Genomic DNA, 12,022 nt, shown 5'->3' with positions numbered 1-12,022 from the left:
TTTTTCATCTGATTTTGGGAGCTATAGTTGTAAAACACTGGGAAAATTTTCTGTCCTCCTCCCCAGACTTTTCTTTTCTGGTGGGTGAAACAGATCCAGGATCCAAGTATTTTTGCTTTAGCTGGTTGGTGCACCTCCAAAGCAGAGGAAATGCTGAAACATCAGGGAGAGGCAAAAGGAGGGAAACTGAAGGAGTTAAAAAAAAAAGGGGGGGGGGGGGGGAAGGGAGGAGAAGAGAAAGAAATATAATCCAGTATTTTAAAATTTCATAATTAAAAAAGGCAATTTTTTTAAAAAAAATCATTTTTACAGAATGAAAGATTTCACAAGTAAGAGGTCTGTCTGCTAGAGGCTGTCCCCATGGAAGGCATACACAGCCCCTGCCTTGCAAACAGGTGGGCAACAGGTGAGCAGCCTCAGCAGCAAGTCCCTGCGGTTGCAGCCCTCAGCCCCTCCAAAGCTAGTAACCCAAAGCCTCACTGATGACCCGGGTCTTTGCAGTGTTTTTGCTGGGGAGGAGCTGATTCAATCTGAACCAAGCCAAACCCCTTTTTTATTTCAAAGCTTTATCCTGAAGACACAATCCCACAGTGGTTAGGTAGATCCGAAGGCAGCTTGTAGCCATTATTAAGGTCTTACTGATTTTTTTTCCCAGCAGAATTCACACACCAACATCTATTTGCAAGTGTGACAGTCTACTTTATTTGTCCTGTGACAGTCTACTTTATTTGTCCATCTTCATGGAAGTCACTTCCGCAGTGTGCTGTGGGGTTTTGGAGGCTTAACTTAAGCAAAGAGCTCAGCACCAGTTCCTTGGGTTTCTATTGCCAGGGTCATGTGCCACAGTTACTGATCCAATTGAAAACCATTTGATTGTGGTGCATCACGCAAGCCCAAGTCTCTCTGGTGCCCAGTGAGGGGCCCAGGAAAGAGAAGCACTTATTCAGCACAGCCTGTTTTTTGCACTGGAGTTTGCATCAACATCTCTTCCCACCCACTCTTCTGTTTCAGATCTTTACAGGTCTGGGTCACGTTACTGTCACATCTCAATCTGCCTGAAAAGCCCTTCGCTCTCCAGGAGCTGCCAGTGTCCTCTCCAGAGCATTCCAGCCCTTCAGGATTCTGCATCAGGTAAATGTACTGAGCATTATAATGGGTGACCACTGAAGGGAAGAAAGGGACCAAGAAGCTTATTCTGGGCAAACTGAATTGAATCACTGAGGGTGAAACTTCATTATGTTTGCAGACCAGTTGTCTACTGGCATCACTTTTGCCCATCAATACAACTATTAAAGGGTCACCATAAAGAGGTCTTCTCCCATTTTTGAAATGTCCACATTATAGACCCATGGTGTTAAACTTAGAAGTTTCTTTTCCGAGTCAAAACAAATAAGGGTTTTCTATCTTGGCAATCAGCATTGCTTCAGTGACCTCCAGTGACCTGGCTTTTACCAGAAAACCTTGGTCTTCTGGAGCTGCCTTGTCCTTCCAAGTGCGTGGGAGGAGGTCCCTTATTTGTATCATATATCGTGAAATTGAAAGGTGCCTCTGAGCAAGGCAATCACTATCACAGCCAAGTTTGAACTTAGGAAACTGTGACTAACAAAACAATAAATCACTGATTTTCAATCTCTGGAAATACAATTTAGTCCAACTGTGTCACCTTTATCCACAGCCCTTGGGGACATTTCTTTATTTGTAAGGGGGTTACTCTCAAAACTCTGCATGTGATCTCCCATTAGATAAACAAGGTGAGATCCAGAAGAGAGATCAGTTTTGCAAGAAGCCTGCTAGATGAGGCAGCCTAATTTAATTTTTCTGTTATTCACACTTTGGCCCTTTGCTGATGTCTCAGCTCCCTCTCTAATAAATAACTGGTCCACGTCACTAAACTGCTGCACATAACTCAGAGCAATTTGTTACTGTTGGCAATGTCTGTGCAGCAGGGGCCCAGGAACGGACCAGCATGGAAGCAGTAATACCTCCCACTCTTCAGGAACATGATTTCTGCCTGATTACAGAAGGGGTCATTGGTAGGACAATGCAAAGAAGGTCATATACAATTGCTTCCACACAAATTGTATGTGCTGCAAGATACTCACATGAGCTGCTTTACCCAGGAGTATCTGACAGAAGAAATCAGTCCTGTGATATCAACACCACAGATGTGGCAGGACATTAAAAAAAAATTAATACATATTCATAATAATGAGAACACAATGAAAGTGTCTGAACACTTTATACAGCCCCAGTGGGCCCAGAGGGTAGTTTAAAATACAGAATTCCTCTAGAAACAATGATATAATAAATCCAGTAGGCCTAAGGTCCTTCCAAAGATAAGACTATAAACACAGTCTCAAAATACTTAGTGAGACTGTAACATTAAGAGCCATACATAGTTTTAAAAAGAAATGAGAAAGGGCTACATTTTTTCCCCCCCTTAATCTCCATCTGTCTGTCTTTCATGAACACTGAGCAGTGCAAAGAGGGCACATTCTCATGGCATGGTTACTTTGATGGCACCCACCACAAAGTAATTATCTGTGAGTCAAGACAGGGAAAGAGGGAGTTTCAGAGTCCTGCCTGGAACAGGAGAGCTCAGTTGTCCTCTGCCTGCAAAAATGTTTGAGGGTTAGCTGAGGGTATGTGGCACTATGCACATGGGACACCTTTCTCTCTTCCCAGAAAGGTCATGAGGGCTGAGGGACAAAGAAAAGCAGCTCCTGATCTCTGGAAAAAAACCCCTCATCTGAGTACATGCCAGTTGCTCCAGTTCAGCAGGGCCTTTCTCAGCTTTCCTTTGTCTACACACATACCAGCATACAGTGTCTAATGCACCTTTCTCATTATAGCCACCTTCCTTGGGAGCCCTTTTAGGTACACGACATGGAGAGAGGAAGCAGAGGGAACATTATTTCTGTACACACTCTGGTCTTCTGTTGCCAATTAGCGGGTCTCTGTGGATGTTGGTGCTTGAGCCTGGAAACCTTGGGGCTCGATGGAAGAACATCAAATGGAAGGTGAAAAATAGGTCAGCAGAACAACTGGAGGGCAACTGTGGTTTCTCAGGGCTGTAACATCTGGGCTTAGTGGCACCGTGTGCCAGTGCTTTCCAATTTCAAAGCTGTCTTATTTGTTTCTGTGGGAATTTCAGGGAAGTTTGTTATTTGCTGTTGGTTTTGTGTTTTTGTTTTGCTTTTTAACAAAGCACCTTCAGAAAGAGTACGCTTTTCAAAAAGATATTGTTTAAGGTAATAATACAAGAGGGAAAATGGAGGATGTGGGGTAAGGCAAGAAAGTAGCAAAGCAGGCAGAATCTCCTCAGTTGCCCTCAACACAAAAACATAGGGTTTGTTACTGATTAAAATCGAGAGAGCCTTCCGGAAATTTTCAGACACATTTCATGGAAGACCATTTATTAGGGGAAAAAACAAAAACCTCATTTTATTTCTTGAAATGTTATATTGTCGTTTAAGAGCATGTGAGAGCCAAGCAAGTAGGAATACCGAACTCCCAGACCTCTCATGCAGAACACAGAAAGATCTATGGCAAACTGGGTGTTGTCTATGGCCACACTGATCAAAATGATCAAAATACAGGCCATTTCCTGAGGGAGTTAGGGAAGCCTTGAATAAAAGCCACAGATTGCCCAGAACCCTCACTTACAGCCTCCACTACTTGCTCTTTGGCATAACTGGTTTGCCCATTTCTGAGAAGGCAGTCAACTGGAAGAGGAAAGTGGTACAAAGCAAACTGGGGAAACTGAGGCAATTTGAGTTGCTTGGCTCCAAATGCAACAGGAGGCAGCAAAGGAAAGATGAGGGAGCAAGGAGGAATGCCGGGGCTCAGACAAGTACAACATCCCACGGCTCCACTCTGCGAACACAAGAGCAGGCTTCCTGCCCTGTATGCCACCACTTTGGCAAATTCTGGAAAGGGTAAGAGCATAAAAGGTGGCCATACTGGTGATGGACCCTTCCTACATCAGTCATCTGCAGAGAACAACAAAAACCAAACCCGCTGCCTTTGACATCAAGCAGAAAGATAAACTCTATTATCAGAAGGGGCAGGCCGAAGACCATCTCTTTCCCTATCCTTTTTAACTTTCATTAGTGACATCTTATTGGGCAAAAGGGTGAACCCAGGCAACTTGAGGTGAGAACAAACTTTACAAGAGGGTGGCATTCACCTCATTCTGGATGTTTCACAAACATCTGGATACTTAAGAAGGTCTCACGAAGGAATAATTTTGCAGGGTATCTCTTTGCCTTGTAATGCTTGCTGTAACATTCATCCTCTGCATTAGTCTCACAAAAATAAAAGAGCTACTCACAGTCTTAAAAGTCAGACACAGCTACTTGTCTTGCTGGATTAAGATCAAATCTCTTGAGTTTCTGAAAGGGAACTAAATGGAACTAAAAATCACAAGTTCTCATGTGATTTCCAGTATTTCCTATCTTGAGGCAGGCTACAAATCTTGTTTGAACATTTAATGGCTACACCTTGCAAGCCAATTCTAGTCAGACACAGCAATGGCCTCCTTCATTAAAATGGAAAATAGTTCATGTGAGGTATCTATGCACATTCAAACTTAAAGTTTCAATGTAAGCTTGGTTCAAGTCTGGGCTTTAAGATTAACTTTGCTTGCTTACTTACTTATTTTTAAGCCATATTCATTTGCCTCCTCTTAACATGATTTCTGACATGCTTGTCCTTTCCTGCTCTTGCCCAGCATTTCCAAACCTGTTAAATCTGCCCCTTTTACCTGACTTATTTCTCTCTGGAAAGAATAAGCCCCTCCTCCTGCCTCCCCCTTATCCCTGTGTAAGTAACATCCATCACTGTATCAGCACCTGACTGAGCAGCACTAGGGAAGGGTCAAGGTATTATTTCCTACCCTTGACAGGTGTTATAACAACATCGAACAACCTCGGCTTATAAAAGTTTCCATTCTACAATCTACTGCACATACTTTCCTCCTTTCTATTCCACCCTCCCTGGAGGTTCCTTGGCTCTGCTTGTACCAAGGCAAAAAGCCACTCACACTTCTGCAAGTACAAAAGCAAAAGACAGACTTTGCCCATGTTGCACAGCACCAGAAGCGCCACTGAAGATGAGAGCAACCTCAGGGCTCATCTGTGATAGCCACGGGTGGCATTGCCCCTCATGGATCAGACATTGTCTGAGGCACGATTCTGGGAAACCCCCCACCAAGCAGGGCCATGCTTGGACTGCAAGAGGAGACCCAGAAGTAAAAAATAACCACACAGAGACACAGGATGGCTTCTCAGACACCAAACAATTAGTCCTTGTCCAATCAACCCCTATGTGCACTTACAGAACTTACTTATACAGGCAACATTATAACCAGAACTGGGAAACCAGCAGTGCAATAGACTCTGGGCAGATAACAGAGAATTTGAACTATTGGGATGCCACTTTGGTTGCAGCAGGTAAAAAAGTCAGAGGAGATAACAAAATGCCAGGGCTAAGTAGAAGCAGTTGTACAGGCATGCACAGCACTCTGGAGTGCTCTTCAGGGAGAGGTCAGGTATTCTTCTTCTCACTGCCTTCCTCCCTGTCCTGTTCTGCCTAGCATAAGTGTCTGGACTAAACTAGGTTAAATCACTCCTTGCAAATAAATCTCTATGGCCATCAATTAATCAGGACAATCAGCTGAAACAGAACATCTAACTTTCAAGTAAGTGGGATCATTTCCTCCCTTGGGACGCAGATGCTTAGATATTATTCAAAATTTCTCATTTTCTCCAAGATATGTTTCCCGTTATCTTCAGCATTCAAGATACAGTGCAGCAGGTCATTTGTCCAAGAGAAAGAGGAGCTTCTTGGAGGGTCTGCCTTTCAAGACTCTCCACTCCATGTGCACTTTTCCCTTTAGCAATGATATATTCTACCTTAATGCACATCAAACAATTATTCCTGAGCACACCAGTGTCTGGGCATGAAGGTTATGTCTGGTCTTAACCTCAGGAAATGTGAGGAAATTTGTATATGCAGATAATAGTGTGTGGAGAAAGCATACAGGGTAGGTGACAAACTGTATTTTTTAAAAAACATTTAATATGATTCTATATTATTCAAAATCCTCCATTTTGCATGGTTTGGGTAATTTTGTTGGGTGTTTTATTCCCCACAAAGAAGCACTGTGCTTAAGGAGTAACTTAGTATACCTTGCATTCAGTCGCTGATGACCATTATGAAAAAGCTGCAGACTTCCAGCCTCAGAAGCAACCTAATAGCTAAAGATTGACTCGACCTGTTCAGAGGTAGATTGACAATATTTCTGGCATTCTGAGGTTAGCAAGCCAGTGGAGAAGATCCCAGCACAGCCCCAAGCATTAATTTCTACTTTCCACTTAGACTCCTGCAGCCTGAGAGGTGAAATAAATGACATTACAGCAACCTTTGCCCATCAGAGGCATTCCCCGAGCTGAAGAATCCTTGCAAAGACTGCCTTTTTAGAAAAAAAGAAATCATCTAATTAATTTCTTAATTGTGATTAGTTGTTTAACTTAGTTTGGCTAAAATTCATAAAACAAGTTTAGACATCTATCCAGCGGAAACATGCATAGCTTTTTTGACAGTGGCCCTGAATCTCCTTATGCACTGGCAAAAGTGCTTTCAGTAAAACTCAGAAAGAAACTGCAAAAACAAGAATAAAATAATACCCTATGCAGAGGACAAAGAAAAGGCTAAAGTCAGCATTTTATCTGATAGACTGTCTTCAGGAAATGCCTGTGAAAACAGTTTTGGAAAGGAATAGCTGATCTGGCTGCAGATATTCTCTGAAATAAGAAAGGTGCAAAATCCTGGTGCCTTTTTTTTTTTTAATTTTTTTTAAAGAAAACAAAATAGTTCTCACCAGAAGAAAAGTATTCTGCTACCCTTCCAAGTCAGAGTGCCTGATTATGGGTAAAGGATTAGAAGATACAAAGTTGACAGGAGAAGAATTCATATACTTGTAAGAGCAAAAGGAAATAGCTCTGCATGAAAAATGAGGGAATGGAGAGACAAACACAAAGGAGGCCACTATGATGTTGAAGTGTTTACCTAGTTGGGCTCTTTCTGAATCTCTGAGTGCCATCATCACAGTTTTCCTCATTCTCGGGATTTTTTATATGCTTTGTTTTGGTTTGTTTTTTTTTAATTGACAGACAACTGTACCCATGAAAACCTGAACCCTGATCTACTCTGCTGTATACCTTCTTGTCTTCACTCACTCGATGGCAGGTATTCTGCAGGAGAGAGAAACAGATGGAGAGCTGGCAGGTGTCATACTCCCATTAAAGACAAGAAATACAGCTGAAAAGGTCTTTTAAGTGTTACAACCTCCTGCCTAACCACTGCAGTTAACCAAAGCACTGGAAGTGTTGCTCCTAAAAATGAGCTCCTCTTCTTTCCTCATATTCACCCTTATTCAAAACGTACACGCCTCTTGCAATGGCAGTGGAAGTGATCTCACCTTTTTCTGGGGGCAGAAGTTGAGTGCAATGCAAATGATACCCTAAATGTGTCTCCAGAAAACAAATGCACTGCACATGGGAGCCCTGACAGATGTACTCTGTCCTGAAACCTGGAAGCAGCATAAATGACACTACCCTCACTGTCAGCACCCCAAATCCTGCAGCAACACTATCGTGGGGATACATTTGGTTGCAGGGGGATGCTGACACATGAGAGGGCATCATCTACTCCAGTTCATTCTTCATTCTCCATTTCTTTAAAGACAGTGGGAGGCCCCTGGGGATGAGACATGGAGAGGTGCTCCCATGCCTGGAGCTGGAGGAGTGGTCCATAGGGGATCCTATGGCTGCTTAGCTGAAATGGCAGCTCAAAATTTCCCTCAATTGTGGTTTATGGTTTCTTGGGAGGAGGGGTTCTCAATGGGGAACAAGGGAGCTGATGCTATAAAACAGACCATAAAGTCAAATGTCAACTTTTATGGCCAACAAGAGTATTTGTAGGAGCATATTCCAGATTGCCCAGGCTGTTGCATAATGGGATGGCTCTTACTGAGCTGGGCAACAGTGGGATCATGCAAGCAGCACAGTGAAAGCAAAAGATCTGCCACACTACAGGTAAAACTGGGGTTGGGATCACAGTGGGTAGACTAAGATGGGTGTTTGGGGGTTGTAGAAGCACTTGCATTTTTTGTTATCTGCAACCAGTTCCCAATCTCCAGCTGTAACTACTGGGTTGCATGTGAGGGAACCCAAAGCAATGCTCAATAGCTTTGGGAAAAACAAAGACCTCGACAGGATCCTTACACAGGGGAATCCTTCCCGGAGCCCCTGAAAGTATCTGGTATATTAAATACTTGTAAGCTCAGGTACTGGATGAAACATGCCTGCGAAATTGTGCTATAGCAATGAAGTGGCAGTCTGCCTTCCATTCGCCACTTCAGCATCCATGTCTTCCTCTCATCTAGTGCCAGAATCAATCAGCCAAATCAGATTCTGATCTGCTATAGCTGTTACTGTCATAGAAATGGGAAGGGAACCATCCCAAACAATAACAGCAAAATTAATATCTCTTTAGAAACTGTTTAAGCAAACAGGCACAATAACCTAGTCCAACCAAAAATAAAAAATGATGCCTCTGAACAGCAGCAAGTGGAAGATAAGAACTAGCCTTTATCAAGTCCAGAGGCCTCCTGGACAGAAGGAAAAACAAGTGGAAGATCAAATGGATTGTGGGTCAAGAAAAGCACTAGGCAAAGAGGTTTGAGCCAAACCACAGGACACATTTGTCAAGCTCTTAAAAAAATAGAAATGCAGGATCAAAGCAGAAGCACTTTGCAAATATTAACATTTGTCACCTACTTTTACTTTTGATGTACTTCATTTTGAAGACATTTTTCCCTTTTCTTTCTCTTTTTTTTTTTTTTTTTAAACAGGATAATCTAATCTTTCAGTACACACACTTGCCTCCTTCAAAAGAAACACAACGATAATATTACTGAAACATGGAAGACTTTAATAAGAACACATTAAAATAATTAACATATGGAAAATAAATAATAAAAGCATATTAAGCAGCAGTCCAGAGAAATGTTGTTGACATTGTTGTCAAATATTCTAATATAAAGGTTTTGGTAGTTCTCCCAACAAAATATAAACGAAACAATAACTCCTTGATTAATAGGATCAAAATATGGTTCAAAATGAAAAAAAAAAAGAAATTAAAAAAAAGTTTGAAAGTTTCATCAGGAGGATTTTCAGCTGTGTGTTTGTTCCTGCTACACCAACCCTGCAGCTCATGTCCTTCACACAAAGACAGCGAGAAGAATCCTAACTCAGTGGTTGCTGATCTTTCTGCAAGACTGGGTTACAGTTTTCTTCCACCCTTCAGCCAGAAGGTTTTCATGACTCCACTGACATCCCAAGCCACAGGACTGCGGAGGGCTGGAGCAGCACTGAAGGGCTTTCATCATGGGAGGACCTTCAGCATGTGTTGAGAGCAACCAACCTCCTGCACACTGAGGGATTGCAACCTCCTGCACGCTGTGGCCAAGCACGGCACAAGATACACAACAACAACAATGCCTCAGGCTGAATTTAGGAAATTTGGTAATTGTCAAGTGTGGTAAATAATCTTTAAAGCAAACACTCTCAAAGGAGAGAAGCGATAAAGTTCATTCCCCCACAACAAGGCAGTAGCAAGGAATACAGCGAGGCTGTGGGCAGGGTTTCAAAGCAGCGCCATCACATTGGGCGAGATATTGCCGCCTGCTCCTGACGGGATTTCTGAGACTGCTGGCACCAGGGCGACAGGCCAGTAATCGTTAACAGGGGAAGTCTGTCTGGTGCCTGCTCTTTGTTCCAGCCCCACTTTCATATTTGAGAACCCTTATGGTATACTTTCTATTCACAGCAACATTTTAGCCTGTCGCAAGTGTGGCCCCAGTGATTATAGTTAGGCAAATACAGCAAGAACCCACACATGCTTGAGCCCTTCAAAGTATCTTTTCCCCCCCTGCTCAGTTTCCACTTGTTAATATTTGACTGAGTCTGTAGTTTGAACAAGTACTTCCCAAATATATTTCAGCTTTCAAAAAGAAAAAAAAAAAAAGAAAAGCTACAGAACGTTTACGGTGTTCAGAGCATTTATGGCTGAAACTAGTTCTGCAAGTTCAGCCGTCTGTACTGCCCATCCTTTCACAACTGTTCCCTTGTAAAATGCAGTCCCTCGTCTTATTGGGGAGCTCACAACACTCCTGGCACCACATTCAGTTCCTGGATATCTCACCAGGATGACTTCTTGAAAACAGTAAAAGCAAGGAAGATGCTAGGCAGATATATCTCAAGATGCTTACACCTGCAAGGAGGAAGGAGGCATTGAAATGCAGATCACAATCTCTCTAGGGATCCATCTGGAGGAAGGACATACCCAAATTGGGGATTGTGATCACCTCCACAGAAAGATGATGATGGGACACATGCTTCTGACTACATGAATGGTAGTTGCAGTACTAGTAGGAACATCAGAGATGGATGGGCCAATGTGATTATTACTCAGATTAACAAACGGGATAATTGCCATTACTCACTGTTATCCACATAAAAAAGCTTGCAAAGGGGATCCATTCTTGCTATTCACTGTTGGAGAAATGTACTTGGAATTTCACAGAAGGTGGAATGCACAGGGTCCCATTAACTCCAGCAGGTGCCCTTCCAAGCACTTTATGCAGTCTTAGCACAGGTGATTTAATACGATTCTACACAAAGGCTTCTTCATTCTGCTTTTGGCAATATAAACCATTTTAAAGAGGATATCAATGATACCATTCTAATAGAAGCTATAACTATTGTTCTTACGTGATTTTTTTCATCTTTTTTAATCTCCTTAATCCTGTGACTGGACAAATGTGAAATCAGAGAATTTTACAAACCCAGCTTCTTTTTTTTTTTTTTTTTCAATCATGCACATACATCAATCCTGGATTTCTTATTTCCGTACATAAGACTATTCCCTGTACGGTGATATTGTTTGTTCGCCAAGACTGGCAAACAACAACACTGCAATATTAATACCAAGGCAGCCCATTTTCCCTTCAAAGAAAAGCTCTCCTTTAAAAATAAGCTTTATGATATGTGTAAATAATTGAGTGTTCTTAGAAATTATAGGTTTTTTTTAATGTGAAAATACAACATTATTATAATAACCATATGATCCCGCACTGGCCCTTCAGACATCCTGGGTGAAGGCACAGTTTTGTTGAGGTGAGTTCTACGTGGACAATTAAATAAATATCAAATTTTCCATTTTTTTCTTCCCATTCTTCTCACAAGCCCTAGACGCTGCCATTTCTCTGTCATTTCACTGACTGTAGATGTTAATGTCACGTCTCCATCATGTCTCCTCTGTTACCCTTTCTTCCAGGTGCCCTTTTACTTTTGTAGAGCCTTATTCCACTGTATCTTCTAATCTTCTAGTTTGCCACTGGGCAATCACAGTTGGAGCTGTCTAATTTTCTCTCTGGAAGACACCACTTTTACTGTATCTCATAGGAAGATCACAGCTTTTCCTTCAGTAATAACATCCCACCAGCTCAAACAGGTATGCAGAGGCAACCTGCAAGCTCTGGTCTATGGGGTCTGCGGGTGCTGCCGAACAACCTCTGTTTGTAGCACTTCTTCCTCCTGAAAATGCAGCCAGGGAGCAGTTCACATTTTCAAAGTGTAAATCAGGCTCATATCTTGGATGCAACTGGTACAGTTGGAGCATAGTCAGTTTAAATCAGGTCATAAAGTGAAAACTAAATAATGAACGAGCCCAGAAAATCAGCTTGGCAAAATTCCACCACAATGATTTGTTTTCCAAAGTGCAGCTGATTTACAGATTTGAGGGCTTCATTGGTGCTCTCTAGGTTTAAAGCAAGATATTTCAACAAAAATTATAGCTGAAGAGCCATTCTGCTAATCCAGGAAATGATGTGAGGGTGACAGTAAACGTTCAAGGTATGTGTGAGAGGGGTATATCCCAGCTGGTACTGTTACAT

At 42.2% G+C, this 12,022-nt stretch overlaps 1 long non-coding RNA gene across 1 annotated transcript in view; it reads left to right on the top strand.

Annotated features, from left to right (window-relative positions):
* The window catches only part of LOC114056519, a 28,195-nt gene extending 25,170 nt beyond the window's left edge, over nt 1-3,025 (top strand). The window contains exons 2-3 of the long non-coding RNA XR_003571020.1: nt 313-406; nt 2,853-3,025. This is a non-coding gene — a long non-coding RNA (uncharacterized LOC114056519). The remainder of the gene's footprint in view (nt 1-312; nt 407-2,852) is intronic.
* The last annotated feature ends 8,997 nt before the right edge of the window (nt 3,026-12,022 follow it).

This window comes from Empidonax traillii, unplaced genomic scaffold (assembly GCF_003031625.1).
Source record: "Empidonax traillii isolate 1590-97213 ecotype Southwest subspecies unplaced genomic scaffold, ASM303162v1 scaffold94:size1391941, whole genome shotgun sequence".
In the NCBI taxonomy this organism is placed as follows: domain Eukaryota; kingdom Metazoa; phylum Chordata; class Aves; order Passeriformes; family Tyrannidae; genus Empidonax; species Empidonax traillii.
The sequence above is the reverse complement of the archived record's forward strand: the minus strand, read 5'-3'. Positions and strand labels throughout refer to the sequence as shown.